General features: G+C 38.0%; 1 pseudogene; it reads left to right on the top strand.

The window, feature by feature from the left end:
- Positions 1 to 1,621: 1,621 nt before the first annotated feature.
- On the top strand, positions 1,622 to 6,706 carry LOC120521730 (annotated as a pseudogene).
- The last annotated feature ends 1,605 nt before the right edge of the window (positions 6,707 to 8,311 follow it).

Genomic DNA, 8,311 nt, shown 5'->3' with positions numbered 1-8,311 from the left:
TTAAAATTGTCTCACATATCCTGTAATGGGCATTGAGTGTCTGATGACAACATACCTGTATTTTTGAAAATAATATTCAGGAATATTCCCCAGACAAATTTTCAAGGTATGCAAAGGAATCCTGGACCACCCAGATTGCAGCACACAGCTTGTAGAATTCATGTATTAGATCCTTTATTAAAACAAATAATGAAAGTCAGCATTAATTGGGGACAATTTAAGCACAGTAGTCTAAGGGATCTGCAACATGTATTTCCAGGTGTGATTTTTTATTTAGTTTATTCACTTTGGTGATTTTTTGACTATTGTATGTAGACTAGGACTCTTAACAGGTTCTAAGTGTTCTTTGCATCGTCTGATATTTTTATTTCATCACTCCTGCTATTCTCTGTAAACCAGTTCCTTGCAGAGGAATCATTACCAGTATGTAGTAGAATATTTAAAACACAAATTGAGAGAACATTCACAGAACTAGGCACTGTTTCATAAGTTCCCTTCTCAGACCAAATGTCCTCTGTGGCCAGGAGGTCTTGTCTCTTTTCAACTACCAAACAAATATTCCAGTCAGATTCTGCTCTCTTATTAGTTAAAAGGACAGACATCTGGCCACCATAGTAACTACTAGTAGTCAGATATACAAATGGGAATGTTTTCTTACCATAAAGATTTATTTACCTAATGTTTAATATATCTTTTTTCTAGATGTAAATGTATACATAATAAATATGTAAAAATATGGGTTATTTATAACATAATATTCTCAAACTTAACAGCATGCCAGACCATACCAGGAACACTGGACACAAGGAAGGAAACTCCAGAAGAGAGTGCGTGTCCAGTGCAGGGTGTAGGTATGGGATAATTGCCAACACTTTTCCTTCATGAATTCACCATCCTAGTTTCAAAGTTCTCTCCTAGTCTTCACCTTTGTGTGGTTTACATGTTCTGACCATTTCAACGTGGCTTTCCATTCTCATCTTGACATGAGGGTTATCAGTTGGTGACTCTAAGTTGTCCTTACGAATGTATGTGTAAGAGTCTCCCACATGGTGCAGCTATTTTAAGATTCCAGTTCCCTTCTACTCTGAATGGGATTAATGTCATTAATGTTCATGGCATCCTGTCCAGGCTTGGCACTTGCATTTTGTCTGATGCTAGCAAGATCGGCTACACCTCCCAACTGAAGCAGCTGAAAGCATAAATAAATAGAGGAAAATGGAATCAGCAATATACTGTGCAAAAAAAGGTGTTTGTGAATACATATTCTTTATCCTTATAAAAGTGATTTCCCTAAACTTAATTTCTGCTATATTTCCAAAGTTTAACTATAATTCGCATGATGCAATGTGATGCAGTTTGGTGCAAAGGATTAGAAGTCGAACTCTTAAACACAAGAATTAAAGTTTTAAATATCGCCTCCCCTCCTTTTCATTTTGTATTGTATTCTAGTTTGCCCTGAAAGGTGGTTGGAGGTAATGCTAGAGGAATCGAAACCAAAATATACCCTTTTCTAAGAAATAGTTTTATCTGTGTAGTAAACAGGACACAAACCGGTTTTTAATGGGTGGAGGGCCCGAGTATAAAATGACATTTCCAAACTTCTGTAAGACAAAAGAGAAGATGGTCAAATGCCACCGCTTCTAAAAGACAAACAGAAACAATAATCCTTTATCAGACGAACATCAGTTCATCGGTCAATCAGGTAAATGCTACAAGGATTCAGTTCTTAACATTGTAAACTGTTTTAGCACTTGTTTAGTCTTTAGGCTCTTGTACTGTATCATTGTATCTGCAGAAATTTCAGTTATTTATTTTTTGATCTCGTCTACAGACGCCATTTCGTGCAGATCATCTGGTCTTCACTATTTGTGGGGTGAATTCAGGATGAAAATACACATTATTGTTCACACAACTTTTATTACTATCTTAGCATTTCAAGGAGAGAAGCACATCCATTTACTGTCATCAGCTCTGATGCTGATTTTTTATTAAATCTCTTTGTTTTTGACTCAGAACTTTATCGGACTTGCTCTACAACATGGTGAATGATTCTGAGCTCAGGAAAGGATAAGAGAGACGAACCCGTTTTTGATTCTTTGTACATCCTTTCATATTTTAAGCTTAATTTTTGAAAATCCGTCAATGAATCACCTCTTTCTACATTCTTCTCAGCTGGTTGTTATTATTATCTAATAGATTTGTTAATAATCATGTAAAGTGAAAAGTTGTTACAGTTTTAGAGACACGCCTTTGGTGCGTAAATAATTCCTTCAGGGGAACGTGTGCCAAATTCATGATCGAGCTGCTAAATACCACCATCCCCGCGAAGCAGCCCCCGGACTTCCAGCTATTAGTTATATGGCACAATGACACAAGTTTACTTAATTCCAGCAGCAGAAATGCTTTTATCTTTTTCACATCAGCGATAAAAAAAATAATAAATAAATAAATATAATAAAGTAAATTAAAACATAAATAAATAACTGGAATTGACCACAGACTTGCTGTTTTTTGTGATGAGAAGTCTTAAAGAACAGAGAGTCAGCATTAAATTTGTTTCCTGTTAGTGAAAACAGCTGCTGAAACAGTAGTGATGCTTGAAACTGCTTTTAAAATGGGAGCTTTAAGTAAAACACACGTCTATGAGTTGTTTTCAAGTTTGTTCAAAGAAGAGGAAATGTCAGTTGATCTCAAATTAACTCAAAGGAAAGCGTTTTGTACTGTGGAGGAAGTCAAAGAAAAATCGCTGCAGGCAATGGACAACATTCCTCTTCAGCAATTCCAAAAATGTTTTCAAAAAACCTTTGGAACAACAGCATTCATTCACACAGAAAATTCTTTGAAGGAGACTAAAGTTTTGTTTTATTATGTTTTATTAAAACATATTTTTTTCCAATTCCGGTTAATTTTGGATACCCCCTCATCTATATATATAGTGGATGCTAGAGTCGCTGTTGCCCCGTTGAACCCACCAGACAGACGTCCCAGACACAATTGTAAAACACCAAGAAGATTCTTTTAATATTTTCTTCAATACTAGTGCACAAAGCACTGCACACTCCACAATTCTTCAATAATAAATCAATACAATAATAATAATCAATAACACAATCCTCCACTTCCAGCAGCTCCGTCCTCTACCACCTAACTCCGGCTCATTCTGCTGACATTTTCCACAATTCTTTATAGTCTATGACCCGGAAGTATTTCATCTCTGTGTCAAAAGCCTTCTTCAGGTGCCCCGGAAGTACTGCAGTTGTCCGTCCTCCTGACTCCTAAGTAAATCCGGGTTAATGTCATCGTGATATCTCTCTGGTTCTTGGTAAGCTCACCCTGGCGTCACCCACGGCACCCAACTGGGTTGAAGAGCCAGACTCCATGTCCCATGCAAGGAGCTGCCATCTAGCATCCCGGGGGATGTATTGTCCTGCAAAGGTTGTTTTCTTCAATTCAGGGACATCCTTGCCGGACTAAAATGCCGGTCGTCCATCACAATATATATATTATAGTCCTCCCTGAAGTGTTCCAGGTGGTAATTGGCCTAATAAAGCTGAAAGCTGTGCAGCTCCTCCAGGTGGTGCCTACAGAGCCCAACAGGTCTGAGCCCTGAAGTCCCACACCTGTGGCCCCGAAGTAACCCAGGAGGTCTGCCACTATGTGTGTATTTGTATTCATGATTGTCGTTTCCAATATAAAAGAACAATTTACAGAAAAAGTGTTATTATAATCCAACCTAGACAAGTGTTATTTCTATCTATCTATCTATCTATCTATCTATCTATCTATCTATCTATCTATCTATCTATCTATCTATCTATCTATCTATCTATCTGTCCATCTATCTATCTATCTATCTATCTATCTATCTATTGGTAAAGTGTTAATTGGCGTACAACATGGCACATTATTCTAATGGGTTATGAACCCTGATCAACTTCATGTACCACTTTTTGCTTTTTACTTTTTTCTGCCTGCTTATTCTTGTGGATTCCCAGGCCCTGCATGACAGCACTTTGGATGGGAAAGAAAGAAAGAAAGAAAGAAAGAAAGAAAGAAAGAAAGAAAGAAAGAAAGAAAGAAAGAAAGAAAGAAAGGTCAAAATGACTTCTTGCGATTAGCCTTAGAAAGCTTTCAAAGTTCAGAGCGATAATTCCACTATTTCCATGTTTATGCATGTCTTTTTCAGAAATCGTACAAAGCCAGTTTATTATAAACACATGTGAAACCTGACCTGGTAGTTTGTTTCTTACAGTCTTTATTTCTTACTGTTCTCTAGCTATTAGTTCACAAACTAATTCTTCCTTGTTGCTCATTGGACTCTGTTCTGTGTTTTCATCGTGCTCATTCAGTAGGAGAAACAGAACATGGCCTCTATACTTGTATTTTCTATCACAGAGTGCAGGATTCTGTAAAAACATGAAGCCAAGCTACTAGAGCTTTACAGAAAAGAGGAAGACTGAATGTCTTGTTCTTTTTAAATATGTAAAGTATTTTTAGCTGAATTGTCACAATTTTATAACCAAATATAATCAGAAAAGATCTTGTCTATTAACTATATGTGACTATTTAAATGAAGGTGTTAATTGATAGCTAAGCTTCTCAGAATTGTAGAACTTCTAGTGAGTATTATATCTGATCTTCATGAATTGTAAGGCTCAGGTAATCAAGATGTCTTTCTGGGTGCTCGAGGCATAATAGGTGTGGAGTAACAGCTCATCTATCCCTTTAGCATTAGTGGTAAGAAAGGCAAGGAATGTTTCCTGTTTTATTTTATATTTTGTGGTTTTCCTCAGTTTTCCATGGTTACCTGGTTAGTATTAATCGTAGGGTATTGTTATTCCTAACAAAAGTCGATTTTGAATATTTAATTATTTAAAATATGAGAAACAGTGCCTGTAAAAAAGTAGAAGTGAGTGTTGAGGCATCAGGTTTTACATAGCAGTAACATATACTGACCTGTACAGTCCATATGTCCACCTGAAACTGCCAGTCAGTAGCCATCAAACTTTTCGATCATTAATATTGCAGCTTTATTAAAGATAAAATATTTGTGGTCTCAATGAAAGTGTAAAATATTTACTCAAACCTATTTTTATAATTGCAGAAACATAATGGGGAATACAAAATCTACTTACTACGGCTTTATTAAAGAGGATGGGGTAAAAGAAGTTTCTTCACTTTACAATGAAAAGGGCATTGAAGCAGTTGTTTCCAGAATTAAAGAAAAGAATGAAGCTCTAGAAAATGAAACACTGAAAATTGCAGTTACTGGAACGTCTGGCGTGGGCAAATCTGCCTTAATCAATGCCATGAGGGGTCTGAGTGATGGTGACCCTGGTGCAGCTGAAGAGGGCTCTACAAAGCAAACTATGGAGGTCACAGCTTATCCACACCCAAAACTCCCAAATGTCTGTTTTATGACCTCCCAGGTGTTGACACTACATTTCCATGTAAAACATATGTCAAAAAATTTGAACTTGACAAATACGATGTTTTCATTATTGTTCTGGGAGTGAGGGTCATGGAAAATGATGTTTTACTAGCCAGAAAAATACATGAAATGGGAAAGAAGATTTACTTCTTACGCAGCAAAATGGACATTGAAATGGATAATCTAGAAAAAAAGAACCGACAACAAGACAGGGAGAAAGAACTCAACAAAATCAGACAGTACTGCATTAAAAAACTGGAGGAGATCAAGTTACCTTCACAAGAGGTCTTCCTGGTGTCCAGTTACCGTATGAGTGATTTTGATTTTTCCAGATTTTGTAACGTGGTAGTATCTGATCTGAGTGAGAACAAGAGCCATGTATTTAAACTCTCCCTTCCCAATTTCAGCACTGATGTCATTGAAATGAAAAAAGCCAGTCTACACCGAAAAATTCTGGGAGCTGCTGCTTGCGTTTGTAGCAGGTGCATCTCCTATTCCTGGAACCTCCATTGTTTGTGATATCGCCATTTTAGTAGCAGCATTTAAGTATATACGAAGCAGCTTTGGTCTGGATGATGAATCACTTGAGACTTGCATTGAAAGTTGGGAAACCCGTGGAAGTCCTCAAAGCAGAAGTCAAGAATCCTTTTATCTCTGACATTAGTGCAGCATCAGTTTTAAAACTGATCACCACTTCAGTTCCTGGTGCTGTTATGGCTGCTGTTGGATCGGTTGTTGGGGTACCTGAGTCTTTTCTAACTACCTACTTTATCCTGAGAAATTCACTTGATGAATTTGGAAAGTCAGCAGTGAGGGTGATTATAAAGGCCACAGAGAAGTAATTCCAAGTTCACATCATGAGCTGAAAGCTTTAATTCTGTACATGAAACAGACCTTTAACAATGTGATACATCAACTGCCTGTAATTTAGGGCCTTTCTTTATTGATTTGCATTTAGTAGTTTAGTGAGTGTGATATGATTTTATTTCTAAATTTATAACTGCAGTGTCAATTAAAAATAGAGAACATTAATTTGATTCCAAAAATAATAGAGATATCAATTTTAGGAGCATAATCTTTTTGTTCCAAATATTTTCTGTTGATTTGCAGAGTTATACTTTTTAAATATTGCAGTAAAATTCAGAGATGAATGTACTGTAGTCCACACACATTTATACTGTGTGAAAATAATTTAGAGGTAACAATAGTTTAGCATTTTGGATTGCAGTGTACATTCAAATATATAAGAATTGGTGGCACGGTGGCGTGGTGGATAGTGCTGCTGCTTCACAGTTAGGAGACCCTGGGTCCTCCCTGCGTGGACTTTGCATGTTCTCCCTGTGTCTGCGTGGGTTTCCTCTGGGTACTCTGGTTTCCTCCCACAGTCCAAAGACATGCAGGTTTGGTGCATTGCGATTCTAACTTGTGTCTGTGTGTGCACCCTGTCTGGGGTTTGCTTCCTGCCTTGTGCCCTGTGTTGGCTCCAGCATGATCCTGTACTTAGGATATAGCGGGTTGGATAATGGATGATTTTCGTACCAGAAGAAGGTTGATGTAATACACACATTTTATCAGGAAATGACTAAGAGATCAGCAGATGTCCTGTAAACAACAAGATTATACAGTTTTACATACACAGAAATTTCAAGGATGATGGATAAATTTAAAGGATGCAGAATAGACTTTGATTTTAACAAGTCATTTGGGTCTAGACCAACTAGAGTAAACGTATGCATTGATTGACTCTGTGTATAAATTCAGTAGTTCATAAAATTCACCTCTACCCTTTGTGTTTTTGATCATTCTGTAACAGAACTGCTTTGATGGATACTCCCTGTTCAGTATTTACAGTACTAAACAGTAAATGATGCTGTTATACAGTATAGATGTCTACTGTGTTATAATTGAATTATAGGGTTTGATTATGCAGCCATTTGCTATATGTGTGCTTTCTGTGAGATAAGCTTGACTGCTTTGGTCTGAGTAGTGTCAAAAAAATAAATAAATAAAAACAAGGAGTTTTGGGTGTTGCACTTACCAGCTGTCAGCTTCTCTCTTAGTAATAAAATTTGGCGAGAATTGCTGAGTTTTCTCTTTCACCACCGCCTCCCTTCCTAATTTACCCCTTTGAGCCTCCTATTCGATGGGCTCATTGGCTACTGTCCTTTGAGTTCTATCTCACTGCCTTGGGGCTTGTGGATGTTTCGGCCTCACGAAAAACGTCACTACTCGTTCATTGCTTGCGGGGCTGACTCTACGCTGGGGCAATGCCCCCTTAAACAAACATCCTGCCCCCTTAAATCAAACTTTTAGAAGTTGAGAACGAAAATAATAGATTACCCACAAACTGAATATGGACAAGAATTATTGCAGTAGCTGAAAAATCCACTGGAAAAGGCACAAATGAGATGATAGGTTTCATCTCTTGTTCACTCTTTCACTCCGTGCACTGTTTGAGCGCTTGAGCTCAGGCTCACACAGCACTCGGCAGAGATCCCCCACTCACCCACCCCCAGCTAAACATCCAATCACTAGTGATGGGCCGCTCGATACTCAGGTTTCGACACTGTGTCGAGCTATCGAAGCACTGGAGTTGGCACCGCCGAGGCTTGCTTCAAATGCGCCCGTCACGTGATTTTGAGCACGCTAGCGTAATGACGTCATTGATATCCGCCCAGTCAGCAGTCGATTTGGTCAGTAACTAGTCTGCTACAATGCTTTGGCTCAAAGCGTGAAAACGGTTGTCTGTGCTATATTGAGAAAAGCACAAGATTGGAATATTTATGACAAGAGCCTGGACATCAGGATGAGAATGTGCCTTGTCACCCATTACGTGAGCTCGTCTGCCATCCCTCGGTTACACTGGCACACGTTACACTC

Source organism: Polypterus senegalus, unplaced genomic scaffold (assembly GCF_016835505.1).
Source record: "Polypterus senegalus isolate Bchr_013 unplaced genomic scaffold, ASM1683550v1 scaffold_9642, whole genome shotgun sequence".
Taxonomy (NCBI): Eukaryota; Metazoa; Chordata; class Cladistia; order Polypteriformes; family Polypteridae; genus Polypterus; species Polypterus senegalus.
The sequence above is the reverse complement of the archived record's forward strand: the minus strand, read 5'-3'. Positions and strand labels throughout refer to the sequence as shown.